This window comes from Periplaneta americana, chromosome 11 (assembly GCF_040183065.1).
Source record: "Periplaneta americana isolate PAMFEO1 chromosome 11, P.americana_PAMFEO1_priV1, whole genome shotgun sequence".
In the NCBI taxonomy this organism is placed as follows: domain Eukaryota; kingdom Metazoa; phylum Arthropoda; class Insecta; order Blattodea; family Blattidae; genus Periplaneta; species Periplaneta americana.
Window position 1 is genome coordinate 170,119,813 of NC_091127.1, and position 12,058 is coordinate 170,131,870.

Below are 12,058 nucleotides of genomic sequence, written 5' to 3' on the forward strand. Positions count from 1 at the left end.
TTAATGTTCATTTTACTCTCTAGATTATATCAAGGTCAATGATATTTGTTTCTCGGAAAAAATCAATACTTTCGCGTCTGCGCACATCTCACAATTTACGAGATATTGCAGAAGAACACTTCCGCTCCCCAGTCAGATAAGAATAATATTGTAAATTTTGATACTGAACAACAAAGTAATTTTATTATCTCAACAATAACTCTTCACTTTCTACAATTTAATTTCACTCCCGTCAACAATGGGATTTGCTCTCCGCACAGCAACACAGCGTTTGTTATTGCACTCCACAAACGACAATGACAATTTACTTGGACTATTATGAAACAACAATGAACTGTTAATCTTAACTAATATTCACAAAGCACTATTTACAACACAGAACTGTCTGTTCTCAGTTCACAGCTCGTTTGTCTTGGCTAGTTCTTCTAGCTCAGTCACTCGCGTTCACAGAATCTCGAACCCCAGACCTTCAGAGACGATCCGCTGCACTTCGTACTCAGGTCCCCCAACTGCGGTCCACTGCACTCGAACTCCGGGCTTCAGGCTCCACAGTTACGGACACAACTCAAGTCGCGCTCTGGTCTCGAAGCTGGCTTCACTGCTCCACAAGACTGTCTGGCTTGCTCTCCACTGACTTTAACAACACTGGCTTACTGACTGACTGACTGACTGTCTCAAGTTCACTCGCGTCTTGTATTTATAGCTAAACCACAGTTGCGAGAAAGTACGAGTTCTCGATATTTCCAAGCGTGTGTCCATTCTCGAATCATCCGGATATCTCTTCTCTCTGCCGCAGTCGCTCTTTCCCCTTTCTCCCCACAGCACATGCCCCAGGAAGCAGATGCGCGCGCAACCTGAACGTCTCGGCCGACTTAGCCCTTCCTTCTCACGTGGCTGTCACAATATGAATACTTATGAATAATTTCAAGTTAGAAATATGGTCGAGCATAAAATGTCGTATGAAACTTGTCTATAATGGTAATTAAGATGCTCGTATGAAAATTATGAAACTCGCTTGCGCTCGTTTCATAAACATACTCGCGTCTTAATTACTATCATTATAGGCTCGTTGCATAATGTACTATTATATTATTCTTTTGAATTCTCGAGCACAATATTTAATCAATGCTTTCAACTTGATTTCTCTGGCTGCTAAGAAGTTAGAATTCAATGTTTCAGAGAAATAGTAGTATTACTAGCTTAAGAATAACAAGAAACTGTAAAGTAGTGATAAGATTTAGCGTAAATAAATGTATATGTCTCTCTCCCTGTGTTAGAAGTTTATTTGCATAATCACTAAAGCTACAAAAATTCATATTTATAAGTTTGGGTTCACGCGGATTGCATATGTATCTCTCATCGCCAGAGTTTATCTCACTGGATATAGTATCGTCAGATGAAGTAATTTGCAAATGTGCAAATTGCATATTTTCGGGTTTATCAGCAGAATGCATATTCAAAACCGCAGCCAGACAGATCTCCTATTTGGCGACGACAGTCAATAACTGTGCTGTTTCAAAAAGTTCCACATCGACTACTGTGTGTTTCGTAAATATTGAAAAGTCTAACTCAGTGATGTTAAAGCAAGCGCATTTTTCTGACCTTGACGTCGTGCGCGGGCAGCAAGCGCTAAGTGTGGAAAGAGGACGGGTTGTGTATGTGAATAAGCAGCCTGTTGGATTAAGAAAACAGTGGTGCACAAACTTCAAACGGAACGAGAAATTTTATGTTGTTATTTTTATACGTTAAAATATAGAGTTGAGACACAGGATCCAAACATCGCCTACCTTATTGCATAATCCAGTAACGCTTTGCTTCAAATAAATTCAAGTTAACAGCTTTTCCTTATTTCTCAGTGGCAAACTAGTTGCAATAATATTTTTTTTATATTTCAGATATAATAAAATAATATAATACATTATAAAAATATGTACCAAATTCGTTTAATATTTGTATATATTACAATATAGATATATGGTTTTACTTCTCATAAGAGTTTTGTTTTTCCATTTTCAGTGCTATCAAATCATTACATATTTTAATTGTTGTTGGGGTCAACGTCTCAACTCTCATTATAAAGGAACTCTAGAGTCTAGACATTACAGTTAATGACGGATTTATTACTGTATTTTATAGATCCAATTTATTTTATTTGAGTACATAATGTACCTAGAGGTATTAATTATATGTGTTATATTTCCGCTGTGTCGACTGCTAGCTGGTGTGATGTCAGCGCCAACTCTAGGGAGAAAGCAGAATCTGACGCTCTAGCTGGCTTGAAGGTCATTGAAATCAGTCCGGCTACATCAAAGGTACCGACGCGAAGTGTCCATACTTAGTTACCTATACGCTGGATTAACTAGAAGCGTTCATTATCTCATTTCCGATTCTTTGAGCACGATATTTTGTTCCCATGAGTATATAATATTCAATTTCCTGTACGCTAATATCTAGACATCATACTTCACATCCTTCTTCTTGATTGAACATCACAAATTGAATTACATTTTAATTCAGCAGCTGACGTAATTCTAAACACTGGAAGCAGCATCATTACTGCTGTTAACACACAACAGAAACTCGCTGCTGCGTTGTGTGATATCGCAGTTCAAGTAATTAAGATTAATGAAGACGAGAAGCAATTGCGAGATCATTAGGGAAAATTGGCGTACGTGAAATTTATGACACGTATTTGCAGTATCGTACGGATATAATGCACAACTATCTGCCTCATATATTTCTCTTGACAGTTCTAGCGCCAGCCACATGAATATTTCATGAATGTAAGGTACAATACTGCATTTATAAATAGTCCACGATCACTAAGCTCGCATCTCCCGAGTAGTGAAGGTGATTGCATGCTACATTAAGTCAGTCTTACCATCTGAGAAGCAAAGTCCTGAACAATTTGTAATCATTTAATAGTAATATGCGTTACAAGAGCGGTATGTTGAAGTTTTCATGTTCGAGGAAAAGTTTGAAAAAGCGAAACGTAGTTGAGCTTTTTTAATTTCCGAGAATTGAAACAAAACTTACCGTTCGTGTATCGTACATTATTTTGTGCGAAGATCGTTTATTACATACCTGAAAGAGGAATTTCTAATTAGTTGCAACGAAATCTCCATCTCGGTTTCTGTTCAATGACGGCAAATTGGCAAAACAAAAATATCTAGCTTCAACATTGTTGCTTTAAAATGTTTTCTGTGTTTACTATACTCCAGCAGGCCGTGATATATATCTGCCTTCTTTTTCCCCCCAGTATATAAATGCGAACTTAAAACAAACGGCTTCCTTAATGTTACTTGCATCACGAATGCAGTAACTTAGTGGAGTTGTAGAGTTTACTTAATTTTTGCAAATATTTAAAAACCATAATTAACAGTGCAATTTAGGTGAAATTGCAGTGGTAAGTTTCCAATTTATAATTATTACCAGGGAAAGGATTTATATGTAAATACATATTTACTTATAAAGCTAATATAATTTATATTTTGCCTTATCTTTATGTTTCACAATGTGTAGGGTTGAAAAATCCTACTTTTATTTTCCATATTTTTCCATATTTTAGAGTTTAGTACATATTTTCGTTAATTTCCATATATTTTCCATATTTCATATAAAACAGTCCATATTATATTAGGTTTAACAATAAAACAAAACAAAATTCCATTAACTTTTAAAAATACATTTCAACAATAGAGATTTAAACACATGTTCAGTAATCCCTTTAACATCAGAGTTATTTGAAAATTAGCAGTCCTATCAACAATGGGAAAGTAAGTTACAAAACTGTATTAATTTAATTTAAAATTTTTAACAGACTTCAGTTGTGCAGCTCAACAGTTAAATGCCAGTCAGAGTACACATAGGTTCAGTTTTGTAAATCATACTATAAAGACGGTAAATATGCCAAAAGTACGTCATTCAGTCAATTTAAAATCAAAACTAACAAGTTACATTTCAGAATTTAAAGAAGATGGTTTATCAACTGACAATAAAATATTATTTTGTAATTTGTGTCAGTGTGCAGTATCATCTACACAAAAGTTCCTGGTGCAACAACACATTACAACTAGTAAACATCAGGCCAACAAACAACTAAATTCCAAGCAGAGACAATTGTTTTTAACACAACCAACAACATCGAATGTAAGATCTGAGTTTAACATCGACCTGTGCCGTTCTCTCATCTCTGCTGATATTCCTCTCTACAAACTAAAGAATAAGGTCTTCAGGGAATTCCTTGAAAAATATACTCAACATACAATCCCGGATGAGTCAACACTTAGGAAGACGTATGCTCCATCCATCTACGATGAGACAATACAGAAGATAAGAGATGAAATTAAAGATAGTTCAATTTGGGTTTCCATTGATGAGACTCCCGACAAAGAAGGTAGACTTGTTGGTAATGTAGTTATCGGTTTGTTAAGTGAACAATATTCTGAACGAATTCTTTTACATTGTGATGTTCTAGAAAAGTGCAATAACAAAACTATAGTTAAACTGTTCAACGAAGCTATGGGTATCCTGTGGCCAAAGGGTATTATGTACGATAATGTGTTATTCTTTATTAGCGATGCTGCCCCTTATATGGTCAAAGCTGGACAAGCATTATCTGTTGTATATCCTAAATTGACTCATTTTACTTGTGTGGCGCATGCATTTCATCGTGTGGCAGAAGTGGTCAGAGACAATTTCCCTAAAGTAGATTTGTTGATTTCATCAGTGAAAAAAGTATTTCTCAAAGCTCCCAGTAGAGTTAACGTGTTGAAAGAAATGTACCCTGAAATTCCATTGCCACCAAAGCCAATTTTAACTAGATGGGGTACATGGCTAGAAGCAGTTGAATATTATGCCGAACATATAGACTCTATTAACAATGTTCTCCTTGCATTGGACTCTGAAGATGCAGTCTCAATTGATACTGCGAAAACAGTTACCTGTGACATAAGTGTGAAGAATGACTTAGCTCACATTCAGCATACATTTTCATGCATCATAAAAACGCTCAAAAGTCTCCAAAATAGGCACCTTTCACTATCTGAAAGTTTTGAAATTATAAATAGTACTGTGGAACAACTGAATCGTGGTAGAGGTAAAGTTGCAGATGCAGTAAGAGCTAAGGTGGACACTGTACTTTCAAAAAACCCTGGATATGAAGAACTACAAAAGGTTGTTGCTGTGATGAGTGGTGAATCAACAGTGAAGATTAACTTGGACTTATCCCCAGCAGACATTGTGAAATTGAATTATGTACCAGTTACTTCTTGTGACGTCGAACGCTCTTTTAGTCAGTATAAATCTATCCTCAGAGACAATAGAAGAAGATTCACTTTTCAGCACTTGAAAGAAATGTTTGTAACCTATTGTTATGGTAACAGACAATAAAAATTGTGTTTTGTTGAAACTACATTGGAAGATAAGGTACGTCCATTATATTTTTTGTTTAGTTTGATTAAAATGTACCAATATTTAACGTACATAGTCATTTTTTTATAATTTTAAGTCCATATTTAATTCCATATTTTGGTAAAAATCCATATTTAATTCCATATTTTGGTAAAAATAACTACATATATATTTACATATTTCATATATTTTTAGTCCATATAAATCCGTTCCCTGATTATTACTATATTGAACGTCTCTAAAAATAATATGTTAAAAGCCTAAAGCAGTAAAATCAATATGTCACTTAAGCGGTAAGAAGAGGGAAATTGTTATGTGTGTTACGTTGGGAATACTGAATGTGGAATTTTAGACTTACCGCGGATTGGTTTTGTGCGGAAACCAAGCAAATACGCACGATCTCGCACAAAATATCAAACGAAATTATATACAAACATATGTTAACTCGCTTTATTTCAACTCATTTGTTCGTAAACTGTTATTTTTTTTAATGTTATTCATCTTTTTCTTAACTTCTTCTTCCTCTTGTTATGGATTATTTACATTCAACTAAATCTTACCAGGGGCGATTTCTCAGGGCATGCTATGCTTGCTGCGCAAGCCCAATATTTTTGTGGAATGTGCATTTCTCAAAATGGGATTACGTACATTAAGATTTATTTTGATTTTTGGAATATTGTACAGGCGTAATACCATCCGCAGGTTGCACACCGCAAGTATCGCAACGCTTGCTCGTTTCTCGGAGCTACAGGAAAGACGTAGAAATAGCGAGAATATGATGCGCGCGCAAGTGCCTTCCTCCTAGGCGCACATGCTTCTGTTATGTGTTGATTGAAGCTCTGGTCCGAGAGCTACACCAACGACTATTTAACGTTACACAGACCAGTATTGACAGCGGGAATGTGCTGTGATTTGCGAATGCAATGTAATTGTATGAGCGGAATGCATATGTTAGCTGCTGCATGTATTATTAATTCTTAAACACTAATTTGAAGTATTGCAATGAGTTCGGAATTGTGTGTTATTGAAACCTTATTATTAAATCCATTTTCCCGAAGGACTATTCAAGAGAAGACAGACATTATAGAGAATATGAGCGCTGTTCAGTGCAGCTCGATACAACAATATGCATTGGTTGGCAGGGACGAAAAAAAACTAAATAAACTGTTTTGTTGGCCATGTTTGTTATATTATATCGAACTTATACATCTGATAAGCGAATATGATCCATGACTCATAATGATTTCATAATTATAAAATAAATTATTTATGTGGGTCTGATTATTTTTATTAATTATGAATTATTATATCCTCCCATCTTCCTCTATGAATAAAAGAGCAAGCCTAACTTTCGTGACTAGCATTCGCCCCTGAATCTTACAATATTCCGAGAGTGTGAATACATAAGCTAGAGTAATTAACTAATTGTAACTTAAATACATGTTATGTGAATTGAATGACTTATATGCAGGGCTCCTACAAAAGACCTTTCCGGTTTCGAACACATGTAATTTACATTCTATGAATCTAAGGTGAATGAAAATAGTACCAATGGAAATAGAAACTCAAACATACTGTATTCAGTGTATCCCCCTTGGTAACACATTGAGCCTATATTCAAGTTCCAAGTAGGTCGAGGATTTTCCGACCCCCAGATTCTGAGGTTATGTCTGTTGACCTCACCAGAAAGATGAAAAATTGCTTCGTCAGAAAACACCACGGAACGAATATATTCATCACTGTTTTCAATTAAAATCTGCATGCTTATGCAGAAATTTCTTCGTAGCAATTTGTCCTCTGGTTTTAGGGCTTGCAGCAACTATAGTCGGTAGGGATGAAACCGCAACCGCTTGCGAAGAATCTTGCCTTACAATCAGTATACCATTTACAGTTTTTAAGCCCACTGGGTGGATCTGCACCAAAATTGTTCGGTAATGCCGTTGCACATTAATAACCGACTAGTTCACATGAAAATCAGGCTTTTCTGTCCTATATAGCAGCCATTTCGCCTCAACAATGAACAAATTTTTTTATATGCGCTATTATTAGGCAGTTTTACCAACTAGAAAAACAATGTTGCCACAACTAAACTTTTTGAGTTTCTCTTTCCATTGGTGATATTTTCATGCATGTCAGATTCATAGAACGTAAATTACATGTGTTCGAAACCGGAGAGGGCTTTTGTAGGAGACCTGTATAAACTGTTTTATATAAATTGTATATAACATTCATCAACCCTTCTTTTTGAAATAGGTGTTCATAAAACATTATACGATTTAGGAACTGAAGATGCCGTAATGCCGAAAACGTTTATCCTTTACACATTTCTATAATATTTTAAATGTTTGACTAGCCTTAAAATTAAATTTAAGTAAGATAAGTTATAGACTGAACAATCCATCAAAAACATTTGAATATTTGTAACTTAACGGACTAAATATGTCATTAAAGATATTATCAACAATAATCTCACTAGAGGTTTTGATTTATCTAAAGAAAATCAAAACTCGAGTGGGATTTAATTGACTATTACACGATTAGAAGAAACTATATAAAGATTAGAAGTAACAAAGTACTCCAATACAATTTGACTTACGAAAATACAATTGTCTTCAAATGTATTATTGTACCATCTCAACATTACGCTAGATGGCAGTAGTGTATTATGATTACGTAGCTGTTTTCTTGTTATCAGCTGTGCCAACTATGGAATCTTCATTGAACTCTGTGGACGGTTACTAGTCAAGAAGGTTTTGTTGATTCAGTTTCATTTTTATTAAAACATTTGCATTCCACTTCAATCATCCGGATCCCAGTAATCAACGTCACTTGACACATGATTTTCAATAAATCTTAGTACTAAACAATCTCTGATACGTGACTATCCATAATATCATATAGCAGAAGCTATAACATAACCTAAATAATATAAACAAGTGTTAGAAAAGTTTCAATTTGGGATGATGAAATAAACAAGAAACGTTTTAATTAACGATGATGAAATAAAAAATAAACATGAATAATTTTAAAAGAAACAATTATTGAAAGTACAATTTTCAAATTTGAATGTTTTAGTGGTTGGTGGTTAAGTTGATGTTATATTGGACGTGTGCATAAAAGAAGTGAACTCTTCGATGTACATGGTGTGTCCCTCAACTTATTCAGGATTTCCGAATGTTGCTCTTCATATATATGACCAGTGATCTTTATTAAATTCTTGTTCTTGAATGCCAATGCGAGTCATATTTGAAAGTGCTGTGCATCGACTGGAGTGGTTTGTAATTTTCTGTTTTTTGACCAGTGCAGTTTGAAATGTTGGCAAACAAAGAAACAAATGCTAGGGTACTGATAAAAATAAACAAATGCTAGGGACGCGATAAAATTAAACAAATGCTAGGGACGCGATAAAATTGTGAGATAAGCAGTCATGATTGGTTGAAAGACGTCCTATTGTACCGTTTTATTGATCAAAAGTAGTGTGACGTAGTAAAAGTGTAATAGTCAACATAATCTCACTAGAGGTTTTGATTTATCAACAGTAATCTCACTAGACGTTTTGATTTATCTAGAGAAAATCAAAACTCGAGTGGGATTTAATTGACTATTACACGATTAGAAGAAAGTATATAACGAAGTACTCCAATACAATAAAATATTAATTGACTTACGAAAATACAACTGTCTTCAAATGTATTATTGTACCATCTCAACATTACAAATATTACGCTAGATGCATGCTAGATGGCAGTAGTGAGCAATGCCTTCTCGTCGAGAAGTTCTCGATCTATTATACACGATGGCAATATTATTGTCAAGAAGGCTTTGTTGATTCAGTTTCATTTTTATTAAAATGCAACATTCCACTTCAATTATCCGAATACCAGTAATGAACTTCACTTGGCAGATGATTTTCAATAAATCTTAATATTAAACAATCTCTGATACGTGACTATCCATATCATATAGCAGAAGCTGTAACATAACCTAACTAATATACACAAGTGTTAGAAAAGTTTTAATTAACGACGATGACATAAAAAATAAACATGAATAATTTTAAAAAGAATAATTATTGAATGTACAATTTTCAAATTTGAATGTGGTTAGTGGTTCAATTGATGTTATATTGGACGTGTGCATAATAGAAGTGGAACTCGTTGATTTAGGCCTACATGGTGTATTCAACTTATTCAGAATTTCCGAATGAATAATTTTAAAAGGAATAATTATTGAATGTACAATTTTCAAATTTGATTGTGGTTGGTGGTTCAATTGATGTTATATTGGACGTGTGCGTAATAGAAGTGGAACTCGTTGATTTAGGCCTACATGGTGTATTCAACTTATTTAGGATTTCCGAATGGTGCTCTTCATTTATTTGTAAATCGGATTTCAGAAGATGCATAGGTATGATCAGTGATTTTTATTAATTCTTGTTCTTGAATGCCAATGCGAGCCACATTTGAAACTGCTGTGCATCGACTGGAGTGGTTTGTAATTTGATATATATATATACATTTTTTTGACGTCCAGACCAGCGCAGTTTCAAATGTTGGCAAACAAAGAAACAAATGCTAGGGACGCGATAAAATTAAACAAATGCTAGGGATACGATAAAATTAAACAAATGCTAGGGACGCGATAAAATTGTGCGATAAGCAGCCATGATTGGTTATAATACGTCCTTTCGTACCGTTTTATTGGTCAAAAGAGTATGACGTAGTAAGAGTGTAATAGTCTAAAGAAAATCAAAACTCGAGTGGGATTTCCATTGACTATTACACGATTAGAAGAAAGTATATAAAGATTAGAAGAAATAAAGTACTCTAATACAATAAAATATTAATTGACTTACTGAAATTCTATTTCACTAATGTTAGCTTCACCAAAACGTTTGAATGGAGCCGCCATTTTCAGTTGACTATCTATGCGGGAATCAAAGCATGTTTTATAATACCGTAAATAATTTTCAATTTGAAATATTGGCAAACAAAGAAACAAATGCTAGGGAAGTGATAAAATTGTAGAGGTAAACAGTTAAGATTGGTATAAACACATCATTTCGTATCGTTTTATTGGTCAAAAGTAGTATGACGTAGTAAAAATGTAATAGTCAAAGTGAAATTATTGTGGTTAAATTTAAAACAAGCATAGCTTTTAATACCACAACCTTCTTTCCGGACAGTGACTCATGGCTGGAATCCGGAATTTATAGCAGTAACCTGGAATGAACGTTGGCCGTTATATGCGCCTGGCTGCATGTAATAAAATACATATAATATATTCGTGCCTGCGCCAAGATAGAACAGAGTTATTACGCATCTGAGACGTCAAAGTCTCTCTCCATACGAGCTAATGGATGAAACCCCCCAGATGGTAATCTCTCACTCGCGATGTTGCCGTGATGAGAAGCACGGTGTTATCTGCACGGCTGCGTGTGGGAGTAACTTACAATGCCATCCCAAATCCTCTCATCCAAAGAGTTGCTTTCCCTGCATAAGGTCACGGGTTCAAGGTAGGTAAGACTTCATGCATCAGCCGCAAATACGACCTTAGTTTTCATGACAATCTAACATGCAACGACGAAAATATTGCAATTTGGGATACACAATCACACATTAGAATATTTTTATTGCTAACACATATTTTATATTTCAATTTAATTAATTAGTATACATGTTTAATAGATACTGAGTCACCTTTATTTTAGTGGTAGCAAAGCTATATGAAAGTAAAGCGATTTTCATTTCACAAAGATAAATTACAAAGTTTTTTTTAGAGAAGCATTAATGTTTAACGGTGTATTGAAATTCTTGGACTGAACACACAGAATTATACGATTCATGAAGTCGTTTCATTTTTCTTGAAGAATTATATTTCCTTGCACCTACTTTCTTATTATCCCGTTTTGTCTTCAATATTGCTGAAGACATTGGGATCAGGTTTCTTGCATTGAAATCTCTTTCTACTTATTTGCAACCTTTCTTCTTTTCTTCTAAGGTCTGCACAGCGAATAGGGGGTATAAAGAATGGACACTGAGCGAATTTTCCTGTGTTTTGTTTCTCTGTGCGCCAGCGTTTAGTTCCACTTTCAAGAGCTAGAGGTTAGTGTAATCGAGCATACGCTAAGATAATAATTGAGTATAGAGTTGAGACACAGGATCCAAACATCGCCTACCTTATTGCATAATCCAGTAACGCTTTGCTTCAAATAAATTCAAGTTAACAGCTTTTCCTTATTTCTCAATGACAAACTAGTTGTAATAATATTTTTTTTATTTCAGATATAATAAATTATATTATAAAATAATATAATACATTATAAAATTATGTATCAAATTCGTTTAATATTTGTTTATAATATAATATAGGTATATGGTTTTACTTCTCATAAAAGTTTTGTTTTTCCATTTTCAGCGCCATCAAATCATTACATATTTTAATTGTTGTTGGGATCAACGTCTCAACTCTCATTATAAAGGAACTCGAGAGTCTAGACATCACAGTTAATGACAGATTTATTAGTTTATGGATCCAATTTATTTTATTTGAGTACATAATGTACCTAGATGTATTAATTATATGTGCTATATTTCCGCTGTGTCGACTGCTAGCTGGTGTGATGTCAGCGCCAACTCTAGGGAGA

General features: G+C 34.4%; 1 long non-coding RNA gene across 1 annotated transcript in view; it reads right to left on the reverse strand.

The window, feature by feature from the left end:
* LOC138709590 (uncharacterized) overlaps positions 1–12,058 on the reverse strand; it is a 514,896-nt gene that overhangs the window by 196,244 nt on the left and 306,594 nt on the right. The gene's annotated exons all lie outside the window — the stretch shown is intronic.